This window comes from Macadamia integrifolia, chromosome 5, assembly GCF_013358625.1.
Source record: "Macadamia integrifolia cultivar HAES 741 chromosome 5, SCU_Mint_v3, whole genome shotgun sequence".
In the NCBI taxonomy this organism is placed as follows: domain Eukaryota; kingdom Viridiplantae; phylum Streptophyta; class Magnoliopsida; order Proteales; family Proteaceae; genus Macadamia; species Macadamia integrifolia.
This window is the reverse complement of record NC_056561.1, coordinates 46,831,638-46,842,947: the sequence shown is the minus strand read 5'-3', so window position 1 is coordinate 46,842,947 and position 11,310 is coordinate 46,831,638. Positions and strand designations below refer to the sequence as shown.

Below are 11,310 nucleotides of genomic sequence, written 5' to 3'. Positions count from 1 at the left end.
CCTTATCCACTTACCCCCCTCCCTCCTTCCCATCACTAGACGTGTTAATTGGTTGGTTTGATACGGCCTAATGTAACCTTTGGTCAAAACAGATGAATGCCACGATACACGTGCAACGCATCAATTGCAATTTCATATCTATTATTCCCTCTAACCCTAATAATGGAAGAGAGAGAAGAGAGAAAATTATGTGATGTAAATTGTTACCCTTTTTTTTTTAAATTGCGCCGGGTATGGGTGTCAAAACCTAGTTACAACCAATGAAACCGATTGAAATCAAATCGAATCAAAACCATTCTGAGTTTATTTGAATATCTTTTGGGTTGAGATTTTGAGAGACCAAAAGCAAAACAAAATGCATTCATCGATAAGAAATCAAATCGTACTTAAAATATTAGACCAAAACTAATATACCCTAAATATCAAACCAATAATAAATTAAACTGATAAGATAAATGATAAAAAACCAAAACTAAAACCAAATCAAAACCTGATGAAGTTGCATTTGATTCGTTTCAAGTGATTGAAAGGAAATCTCAGTCAGTCATCTTTACATCTTTTATTATTATTATTATTATGGAGAGAATTCGAGAAGGCGTGTAAGGCCTAAGGTTTAGAAAGCCTTTTTCATTATTATTATTATTGTCATGGTTTAAAGTATCTCCGACACCGATACGATACCCTCCGATACGTATCTTAAATTTAGTCGATCGATACGATACACACCGATACGATACATGAAATTTTAAAAATCCTTTCGTATCGATATATATCCTATGATACATATCGATATGCACCAATACACTATCGATACGTACTGATACTCTATGAAAAATATAAAATCAAGATGAAATATACGTTTTGGTATGTATCAGTACGTATCGGTGAGTATTTGTATGTATCGATTGATACATATCGATGAGTATCAGTACATATCAGTGAATATCGGTATGTATCGATCAGTACATATCGGTGAGTATCGGTATGTATCGATACAGTGCGCTACGGTCATATAATGGCCAATATGGGTATTTTTTCAAAAAACACGATTTTTTGAGGTGTTTTTGTTCCAAAGTTGCTGCCAGTCATATTTCTCTCTAACTAAAGTGGAAATCAAGGTTTTGAACAAGGATTTTACATTTATGGGACAATTACAAACCTTGAATTCTTAGTGCGATACCCTCAATTTAGTGTTTATGCATAGTACATGTTATCAATAACTTTTTTTAATAAATTTTTAATGCAAAAGTGTTTAAAAATGTGTTTTATATCCATTTATGTATGTATCTTTAGCGTATCTTAGCGTATCTCCGATACGATACGATATTCTTCGATACGTATCTTAATTTTGGTCGACCGATATGACGACCGATACCGATACTTTAATCCTTGATTATTGTTTTTTTTTTTTTTCATTCTCTTCCTAAATTTCTCCCTGCCAAAAGAGGAAAAGATTGTCCCCAACACTAACGAGCATCCAACGATCCGTCCAAGGGTTGGGATTGTTTGGGCACACATCTCCAAGTGTTGGGATGCGTGACCAAGCCATCCCAACCCTTGGATCTGGATCGTTAGACTTTCGTTGGAGCATCAGTCGTTGGAGATGATCCGGGTCCTACCAAAGAATGCCTACAATGGATCCCACAAGGGATATCTTCCCAAGCTGCCTATCTGGTGATCCCCCTCCTTAGTATTTATTTACGACTAATAATCAATATTTGGTTGTTTTAATTACTATATATGACAGATTTTTATATGGGCAAAACTTTATTCTTTATTATGCTAAGGAAGTTTCCTTGAGGATTCAAAGAACTTCCACTTAGACACCATGGATGGATGAGTCTAAATTTGGTGGATATTTTGTCCACATGTTCATTTATTAATTTCCAAAATTTCTGTTCATCCCATCTTTTCATGTAGAAATATTAAGCTTTATGAAGTAGTTGAAAATTCAATTTCAACTTTTAGATAAGTTCTGTTCAACCATGGAAATAAATAAAAATGACACGATAGGAACAAAATGAAGCTGTAGTTACAGATACAAGACTATATAATCCTTACACCCAAATATAAGGGCACAAAATACAACCCCCCACCACATGAAAAGCAAAAATCTCATCAATGTTGAAGCTTTTGTGCATACTCCTATTGGCCTCCGTATTGGCATAAGAGCCACCCTTCCTTTCAAGGAACCATTTCCCTATATTTGTTTAGGGAAAAGGCTCGATGAACCTAATACTTATTGCACCTCCTCATATCCTATTTTTTATTGTATTCTCTGTTTCCTTGAAGAAATGAATGAACAATGTAGATGTAAACAATGAAGATGTAAGGAGGTACAATGCCGCCTATGTGAACAATGAGGAAAAAAATCGTCTGCAATTTCGATCTCGTACAATTCCGTGCAATACCACCTTCAGGCGGTGACACGTGTATTGATACCAATACAATGGCCCAGATCTGATTTAAATGTCTTTTCACTAATTTAATGTTTTATTAGTTGTACCAAATCTGGGCCATTGTATTGGTATCAATACACGTGTCACCGCCTGAAGGTGGTATTACACGAAATTGTATGAGATTGGAATTGCAGACGATTTCAACCCGAACAATGAAGATGTGAGAAGGCACAATGTCGCCTTGGTTTCATAGGACCCTTTCCCATTTATTTATTCACCCACATAAAGACCGGTTGAGAATGAAAATTTTATCGTGACAAACAAGCACAAGAAATTTCGATCCACTAGTCGAAGTATGTAATCGTTTGACAAAGTAAATAATAGAACACCAAAATATTTCATGTCATTTATTTTATTAATTTTAAGCATTAGAAATATGAAATTTCCATCTCATGTTAGCATAGTTATATCATTGATTTGCAAATACTCAACTACTTACCCCCAAACCCTCTAATTTGGATTGCCACTCCGATGTCTGAAATCCTCCCAATCATCGCATACGTGTTGGACATCCTAGCCGCTTGAAAAGGTCTTATCAACCGACTAAACTTTTGATAATTGTTATCATTAATCTTTTGATTCTAAGGTCGAAGTGTTTTTTTTTTCTTTTTTTAACCAACTAACCATGGAATCAGGTATCGGATTCATCATATTGGATTGATATCGGCTGAGACCGATCTTAATATCTGACAGACCTTGAGACAGGTTTCGGTATCATCCTGGGTATCGGATACCGATCAGACCCGATGCGTTAAAAAATATTTTTTTTAACTTTTTTTATTTTTAATAAATCACAAGATTGTTCTTTTTCATTTTCCCAGGAAATATATAACAGAGATGATCCGGATTCAAGCAAAAAGAAACAAAATCCCAGCAAAATATGAGAAAATTGAAATCATTAGGTTACTGATCCAACAATCACAAATCAAAGAATAAAGATTCAAAATTGAATCGAGACTGCCATTCAATAAGTTCACTGCTAAGAAACTCCAAGACGAATAAATTGTGGATTAAACAGACCACCATCACGAAATCCGATCACCGGAATCGTGATCGAAAGGCTAGAACAACAACTTCTGGCCATGAATGTTCACTTGTAAGGAGTTCAGGAAATCAATTAGATTAAAAATTGAAAATTATTAGAATTTCTTCGAAGCAAAACTACCTAATAGATTGAATCTCGATCGATCGATCAAAGAGAAATTCAATTTAATTCCAGGATCGATCGGAAGAAGATTTAGGTTTTAGAGAGACCTATTCAAATTAATGGAGGTCTCGATGATCTCTGAGACTCTGACTCGATCTCTTCTCTTGAGGAGGTAGAAGAGCTGTTCTGTGCTTTCATCGTCAAACCAAGGGTCCCTTTGGAGTTTAAATTCTCCTTTTGCATGGCGTGGCAGGCCGGAATCCCATCCGCCACGGCGCTACCGACCTGCCAAAACTGGTTAATCGTCGTCATTTTAGGGGGGCCAAGCAGGAAAATAATCCTCTGTTTTTCTCATCCCTGTTTTTCCTTGTTTTGCTACCTGCAGAACGCGACACGTGGACAACTTTAAGACCAACGGACCGGATGTAATAATCCTCACCCAATCTTGATCGTTGGTCTCCTTATTATCCACATGTCGCGTTCTGCAGGTAACAAAACAAGGAAAAACATGGATGGGAAAAACAGAGGATTTTGATCCGATAAAGCAATGGTGGGAAAATTGTAAATGTCCCATCAGCGTTCTCTGCTTCCATAGCCGACACCTCAAAAGCAGGCCTGATCTTGTAAGAACACACATCGAATGTCTTCACCATCATCTTCCCGGCAGCCTCGTAAGTGATAAACGCCTGAGATCCGAGCATCGCCGGTGATTTAGGATTGATTGGCCATGCAACCCATCCACCGGTTTTCGCAGGAGCAGCCACGACCGCTATCTTCAGCGAGGAATTTGAGGAATCATAGGTCCAGTGAAGGAAAGAACTCAATTCGGGAAGATCATTTCATTGATCATAAACTCTGTTTCCTGAAAACTTCTGGGATGAACAGGTGAGGGAATGTGAAGGGTTGATTTGAAGAAACAGAAATGGAAATACTAGAATCAAAGGAAGCCCGCTTGATAACGTTTCTGTCGTTTCTGTTTCAAGAAACGGCAGAAACATAAATTTTAGTTTCTAGAAACAGAAACGGAATTGAAGGTGTTTGATAAGTCATGTTTTTAGAAGTCAATAGTAACCAATGAAAGAATGGTCACAAGTCATTTCCAGAAACGGCGAACTTGTTTCGCCTAGGTCGTTTCTTGAACCATAAATAAGAAAAAAATTTTATTTCTATTTCTGAAAATAGGTGAAAAGAAACAGTTTTATCAAACGCTTTTTACTCCGTTTCTGCTGTTTCTGGAAATAGAAACGGCAGAAACGCGTTTCTTGAAACGTTATCAAACAGGCCCAAGACGCCATTTTTAATTCCTTCTTTCATTTTTTTTTTTTTTATTACCTATCCCAGCCTATACCATGACCAATCCAGGAAAATTGTATGATTTCCGATCCTTATCAATACTGATCCGTATCGTATCGATTTTCACTGTGACCAATACCGAGTTTTAAAACCTTGCAACTAACCTTTTGATAATTGTTTTTTTTTTTTTTTCCTTCATTGAAACCTTTTGATAATTGTTATCATAGGACTTTTTATTCTAAGGTTGAAGTCTCTCTCTCCCTTCTAGAAATGTACTAGAGTTTTGCCTCACAGTCCATCACAATTACAAAACATGAATACGATTGCACAGGGGTGTCAACGGTCCGGGTTGGTGCGGTTTCGGTCCGGTTCCACCGGTTTCGGTGTGAGTTTGGAAGTGACCGAAACCGACCCATTAAGGATTTATCGGTTTCGGTCCGGTGTCGGATTCGGTGCGGTTTGGGTTCGGGTTGGTACCGGTTTGGATTTATTAGGTTCATTTCGGTTTGGGTCGGTTTTTTAAACCGGTATGGAGCCATTAGGAAACAATCAAATGATGAATTGTTGAACTTCGGTTTCTTAAATCGATTTGTAACCGGGTTGGTTTTGGTTTTTGGTCTAGTTTGGATTCGATTTTCCATACAAATGTATACAAAACTATTCAAATTTTGATTTTTTTAATGAATTTTGGAGTGTTTCGGTTTCTTACCGGTTTGGTTTCAGTTTCGGTCCGGGTTTTGAGCCGGTTTCGGTTTGGTTTCGGGTTCATCCGGTTTTCGGTGCGGTGCGGTTCGGTTTGGTTTTGGGGTTACAATACTCAAAACCGAACCGAACCAATAGGGCTTCGGTTTGGTTCGGTCCGGGTTGTTATCAGTTCGGTCCGGCCGGTTTTACCGGTTCGGTTTAGGAATTGACACCCCTACGATTGCATTTGATGTGGAGTGGAATCTGGCTCTTGATTCAAATTCCGTTAATCGAGTTAGAGTTTTTTAGCAGTTTCTTCCATCTTTGATTGTTCAGTCTTATTTGTTGGGTTATAATGTTGTAAGGTGATTTCCTCATTTTTTTCCAAAGAGAAAAGAACCCTATCCAACTCATTGGAGACGTGTAAACAACAGGGATAGCCTTTAATTGAGAGACAACTGAAATTAAATGTAAAAGATGCTGCTTGTATGTAGGCCAACCCATTGGCTGTGCATATTGGTGTGTACCTACATTTACAATAGCATTCTATTACCTTAATAATTATATGGTCATGGCAATCGTTTTCTCTAGATTGCTTTTCTGTAAAGCAGGAGTTGATTCATGGACCACATTAGATGAAACAAACAAGAATTTGGTTTGTTCTGAAAAGGTCTTTCGTAAATTTTTTAAGGGGATATGTTGCAAGTTCCTCTTTGATTTCAAGAGAGGGAGCGTGGGCGTAACCCTTATGTATCAGCTCTGATCATATGGCGTTTTTAAAGATTGATCCGAATAGAAAGATTTGGATTGAAATTGTAACTTTAGGTGATTTTGTATTGTTTTCCAAGTTATACAATAGATTATATAAATATATAGCATGCTTATTAAATTTTCAAGTTAATTTAAATATTTAATTCTAATTATTGTAATCAAGTTTATGGATTCTTTGACCTGGTAAATCATAATAGGACCACCAACTAAGTTAGGACAATGGGGATCAACCAAATAACCTTTTGATAATTGATATCAAAGACTTTCATCCTTGAGTATGATTATTTTTTAGATACAGCCTATTGGTGATTCGAATTTTAAATGTCAACTAATGTCAACTCTCCATTTGTTGGGATGTAAAATGATTTAAAAATAAAATTAAAAAAGAAAAGATTCCTCACTTTACATCAATGACGGCTCCCGAATTAATTCGCATGGGACTCACGTGGTCAGGATAGAACAGAAAAAACACTGAAAAATTCTCATATGAGAGTTTCCTTGTATAGTGTCGTAACTCGTAAGGAACTTTCTTCAATAAAGAATTTTAAATCATCCATTAGCTTGGTGGAGAGAACTAAGGGTGTCAAATAGGAACCAAAATCGAAAATCGAATTCAGTTCCAGACCAAATACCTTGAACCAAATTCAATCCATTATAATATGGTTAAATCCTAGATCTAAAATAAGTATTTATATTTCGATTTAATCTGGATCTGGATTTATATCAAGAACTAGAGGATCTAACCGAAACCAAACCGAATAACTTGATATCACTTTTTCCTCTTTAACTAAAAACTTAACGTAACTTATATGAAAACCTGACATAGTTAATCACCTAAATGATAAATCATCTTATAGAGTTACAATTATATTCCAACTGTAAAGCCTTTTTTTTTTTTTTTTTTTTTTGCCTTAGGACTCATGAACCGAGAGTTAAATGATCTACTTAACCATAACTCTTCAAGTTTGAAGTATTATGTTCTTCTTCTTTTCACGATTAGCATTCTAGTGACTCTTTGTCTTAGACAAAGTTACAGTGGCTAAAAGTGTCCCTTCTTCCTTTTCTCACAATTTTTCGGCGGCCATTTGGTCGTTTCTTTTCAACAACATTACAGTAGGTCGGTTTTCCATCTCCTATAAAGTTGCACTTATTTGATTTTCAATCTTTAATAGCGTTGCAGTTTTTTATATGAGTTTTCTTTTCTTTTTTATGTATGTGTTTTTTCTTAAAATGGAACTTGGAAATTATTGTTGTTTATCTATAGATATAATGTTGGGACTCATCCAATCTGCCACATTGCAGATAATTGGGCGTTTGAGACAAATCTTAATGGGCCGTTGAGCTGGGGGTCTTTGCCATTATTTATTGCTTGTTCCCAAATAGGAACTAGAACCGGACTGGAACCGGATAGGTTGAGTACAAGTACCAATTTTTAGAACCGAGATGGGACTTGGTCTGGTTCTGAATCATACAAATAATCCTTGGAATCGAAACCAAAACTGGACCAAATACCTAGTTCATGACCGATTGACACCCTTAGAGAGAACATTCCACTCCATGTTTCTGGACAAAGCCATCGATTTCATGAACTATGATTTTAACTTCTAACATATTATGCAATCAATGTCTCAAGAAAGTTCACAAAAAAAAAAAAAAATGTCTCAAGAAAAAAAAAATTAATAATTGTCAATAGCTCACCCATAGGAGATTGCAAGTCATGACTTATCGTATCAATATCATGAAGAATATACATATCCATAAAAAATATTGAGGAAATTACATTCTCCTCCCCTGACCGTTGACTTAATATCATGTTCTCTCCATGTACTTTCATATTTAGTAATAACTTTTTCTGTAGTTTGAAGATTCTTTCAATCGTACATTTTCCTTTAGACAGTGCTGTTAAGTGATGACATCATCATTCAAACATTTAATTTTATACCAAAATTACCCTTCCCATATGAATTAACCCTTGATCCGTTTATGATCTAATCACCTGTATCAGGTGAAGAGAGTGAATAAATATCGACTCATACACTCAGTGATGGCGAGTCATCCGTCGGTTTGGCACATCTCAAGATGCTCCATAAAACCAGAGTACATTTCAGAAGAATCAAAACAGCCTTTCCACTTGAACCCATGGGAGCTCTCTTTGCCCAAAACACACTACATCCAGAAGGGTCTTCTCTTTCCAAAACCTGAACCCTCCTTCCATTACTACCATCATTGACCAGCTTAAGGATTCCCTTCCCCGTACCCTCGTCTATTTCTTCCCCCTGACCGGCCACCTCGTCACACATAAATAAGAAAACCCATCTTCATACTCAACTTCTTTGGATTGTAAGAACAATCCAGAAGTGGAATTCGTCCACGCTGTTGCAGATGCGACCATGGCAGACATCCTCTCACCAATTTCACGTTCTCCCCTATCCTTCGATCATTTTTTCTGCAAGTAAAAGCCGTAAACCACGCTGGCCACACCTTGCCATAACTGGCCGTGCAAGTGATAGAGTTAGTGGATGGAATCTTCATCGCATGCTCCTTCAATCATGTCGTCGGTGATGGGAATTCCTTTTGGAATTTCTTCAATTCATGGGCCGAGATGTGCAAGCAGAATCAGATCTCGCACCCACCAGTCCTTCCACGCTGGTTCCTCGATGGACACTCCCTTGTTATCAATTTACCTTATTCTCACTATAATGAGTTCATTGACAGATTCCTACCGCCGGTGGAACTCAGACGCATGTTCTTCCATTTCTCACCACAATCCATGGAATGAGAAATGGAACGAAGAAGGGGCTGAGAGTAATCGCGACTTTCAGCGCTTCCAATTTGGGGCTCCAATCGTAGGTCCATGGAATGAAGAAGGGAAGGTTGACGTATGAAAACAAAAACAGAAAACGAGTAAATAAAACAGGGGAAGGAGCTTGAACCCTAAAAGCTAACTGAAAATGAGAAGATGGGTAGTTGGTTTCTTGGATCTGCCCATCAAAAAGCCATTCCAGATTTCCCTAAATGGGTCCACGACTACCGTTTCGCCTTCACCAGCCATTGATATTTGTTATCAAGATGAGATTACAAGGGGAACAAAATGAGAGTAAATGTAGATGCTTCTGTTAGGGAGTATGAGACGGTCACCACTGCTATTGTAGTGGAACCCAAATTCAGGTGCACCTGCGATTTCTCCGGCAAGGTTGCGAAGGAGGAGAAGCCTGCTTGAGAGCTTGAGAGCTGGGCGAACTTCCTTCTATGGATGAGTGAGGTTTCATGACAGAGAGATGAGATGGTGACGAAGAAAAGACAAGGAAATATAGGTAGATGCTACAAGGGTTGATCGGTCTTTTTATAGGTTAGTTTAACATCGTCAATCACTTTGGAATCATTTGATAGAATCTTTAAACTACAGGGGAGGTTATTGTTATATATAAAAGTACGTGGGGAAAATATAATATTAAGCCAAATGTCAGGGGAGGGGAGTGTAATTTCCTCAAAAATATTATATATCAACCAATTCGACCCAATGTATAAACTATTAAATCAGGAGTGATACAGTAAATGTGGCTGACTAAGTAATGGAATTTCAATCCCTAGTTGAAGCATGCTGTTAGGATTAGACAAAGGTAATGAGAAGTCTAAAAATTTTAATGTGCTAGAGCATACGTTAATAAATACAAAGAAAAATAGAGACAGATTCACATTACAGACATATTTTACGAAGTTCACACACTGATGAGATGTGCTACATCCTCAAGCGTAGAAGAACATGTTTCATTATGATTGAAGAAAAGATACAATGGAGATTTCTCACAAAAGCACCCAAATCAAGGCAAGAAAACTCGTCTAAAAATCCTAACATAAAAACCCCCAAATTTTGATATTTGCTCAACAAAACGATAGAACAATATATACTCCTCCATGTCGGGTCACGGTTGATCAGATCATACCATATCAGACCAACTCCTCTGTAACCATCACAGATCTCAGCAAAAAAAATATCTTATTCAGATCACCACCAAAATATGTCAGAGTGCATCATCCTTCAAAATGGGTCAATGATTCAAAACAAACTTCACAATGTCATTTATTGGTTTCATCCATTAGAAATATGAATTTCTCATCCACTGTCTAGTCATGTTCAGCATAACAACAAAATTGTAAAGAGAATACCGGCTCAATAAATAAAACTTAAAACCCACACCTTCAGATTACCAATCCAATCTGCATTAACCAACAAAAAAAATAAAAATAAAATGCCCTCAAGAATATTTGGGGGAAGATCTTTGATGATACTGTCACTCCCATACTTTTGAACTAAAAAACCTGTGACTTAATGCTTGAAAATCTGGAAGAGGTTGAGGGATAGGTAGAAGGGATACTCTCAACCAGTGGAAATAGGGACTGCACAACATCAGTCATTTGAGAGATGTAAGTCATTCGATTTGGTTAATTACATGTATAGTGTGAGCAACTTGTTGCTCATTTTTGAGAGATTCAGTTTTGATTATCCAGGTGCCCTTGGGTGGACTTTTGTTCTTTTCTCTTTGTTTGGCTGGGACTCCGTTCTTCTTGGTGACATTTTTGTCTTGTAATATTCTTTTTCCCACTACTACAGGGTCTGGGAAGGACAAATATAGGCAATGTTACCTTCTGCTTCGCATTTAGTAACAACAAAAATACCCCTAGTAATGCATAATGCCTGTGTCGTTCAACATTAGAGGACACACTTATCCAATCCTCCACAATTGGAGCATTTGGTCCACATAAAATTGCATTTGCTGCTGATCAATCAAACTGATACTTTCAATAAATATACACATGGTTAGATAGTCGTATCTTGTTTAGACCAATAAATAGAGCTGAGGTTATAATTGAAGCCACGAGTAGAAAACTGAAAAAACTAATTATAGTAGGCATCATTTCAATTTCTTCTTCTTCATCTTTTTTTTTTTTTTTTTT

The 11,310-nt window shown here is 37.0% G+C and overlaps 1 pseudogene; it reads left to right on the top strand.

The window, feature by feature from the left end:
• Nucleotides 1-8,398: 8,398 nt before the first annotated feature.
• On the top strand, nt 8,399-9,586 carry LOC122078673 (annotated as a pseudogene).
• Nucleotides 9,587-11,310: the final 1,724 nt, after the last annotated feature.